This window comes from Lipotes vexillifer, unplaced genomic scaffold (genome assembly GCF_000442215.2).
Source record: "Lipotes vexillifer unplaced genomic scaffold, Lipotes_vexillifer_v1.1 scaffold899, whole genome shotgun sequence".
In the NCBI taxonomy this organism is placed as follows: Eukaryota; Metazoa; Chordata; class Mammalia; order Artiodactyla; family Lipotidae; genus Lipotes; species Lipotes vexillifer.
Window position 1 is genome coordinate 134678 of NW_006784311.1, and position 1732 is coordinate 136409.

General features: G+C 56.4%; 1 protein-coding gene across 1 annotated transcript in view; it reads right to left on the minus strand.

Moving 5' to 3' along the window:
- Positions 1-1732, minus strand: part of HAUS7 (HAUS augmin like complex subunit 7) — a 22140-nt gene that overhangs the window by 17007 nt on the left and 3401 nt on the right. The gene's annotated exons all lie outside the window — the stretch shown is intronic.

The window sequence follows — 1732 nt, forward strand, 5'->3', positions numbered from 1 at the left end:
AGTCAGGCCTGAGTGGGCTGCAGGGTCCCCTCACACCCCTCCTTACACATGCTCTCAAAAGCGAATCTTTGTGCCTAGGTGCTAAATGCCACTGGAACACTCACTTTAAAATGGATAATCTTATGTGATTTCAACTCCATAAATTATCAGAGAAACAAAAAAACAAAATATTTCTGAAAGCTTACCTCAGAAATGTGAATGTGAATACTGAAATGAAAATTCTCACAATAGGGCTCCCCTGGTGGCGCAGTGGTTGAGAGTCCGCCTGCCGATGCAGGGGACGCGGGTTCGTGCCCCGGTCCGGGAAGATCCCACATGCCACGGAGCGGCTGGGCCCGTGAGCCATGGCCGCTGAGCCTGCGCGAAAACTTCCTTCTGGTCCCCAGTGCCTTCAAATAAATACAAATATAAAAAAAAAAAAAAAAATCTCACAATAAAAGACATGAAATGACTGCCCAAGAGAAAACACTGAATTCCTCAGAGAACTAAGCTCTTTATCAGGAGGAACCCAGGGGCTGGCTTTTCTTGAAATCATGGCACAGGTCTATTTGGAGGATGTCCGAAACGGCCTTCCCTGCTCTGGCGTCCTTGCAGGCCTGGCTTGGGCCCCCCTCTCGCACCTCTACGTGTGTGTCTGCCCTCCTCCGCCTGCAGCGCTTTCTTCCCGCCCAAGCCAAGCACACCGAGTTGGCTCCAACTCATCCCATGAAGCCCACGGCTGACATCACCACCCCAGGGAAGCCAGGGGCGGGCTGGACATGCCTGCAGCCAGCTTGGCATCCTTCCGTCACTGCGGGGCCTGGGAGCTGTCTTTCTGTTCTGTATTTCTAGGCCCTAACATGGCAGCCAGCACTGAAATGGTGGCCAGTGGGCATTAACGAATGGATGACCACAGCCCCATGTCACAGAATAATCTGCCATTAATAAATGCCCATGCTTAGCTCTTTCAACAGAGGGAATGTTTTTAAACTAACATAAGTTAACAGGAGGTGATGCTACCCCAGGTCACAGCTTTGAGCCATTCGAGGGCTCCTAGCATGGGCTCTGGGGTCACAGTCCCAGCCTCCCAGGTGGGGCAACAGCAATCCCAGCTGTCCCCCTTGGCTTGGTGGAGCCCCAGCCTTGATGATACCACACAGATAAACGGGACGGTGGCCACCTGTAAGCATCTTGCCTTAAGATGCCAAGCTGATGGGCAGAACCATTTCCAGACACAGAGCACATCCAAAGGCAGGAAGGGGTGCAATACACCGGCAGGCGTCACAAGCGACACACAGCACAGACCTCCCACTGGGTCTCTTCCATGAGAGAGGCGCAGTCTGAGCGCCGCGTTCCCCAGCCCCAAGCTCCACACCTGGCACAGCACCGAGGCCATGGGAACCTCGCTCCAGCTGCTTGCCAGAGAGCCCCAGGATGACTGGGGCCAGGACCCCACCCTGCTATGGCAGTACCGGGGACCAAGCCTCAGCCCCAGGGACCTGCTGACTCACTCGTCATGGTGGGAGAGGGCAGGGTCGGTGTTCCTTCCCTGGGGCCATGCCTCCAAACGCCTGCATCCCAGGTCACACCTGCCCCAACTACGCTGGGGCCCTGGGAGCTAGTGGAGCCACCCTGACCCGAGCTGAGGCACCAGCCCCCGCTCCCTTGCAGGACTGCAGGGAAGAGGGGGCGGGGCAGCCACCTGTTCTGCCAAAGAGGGCTGGGCGAGAAAGGGTGGGAGGAGGAGCCCCCC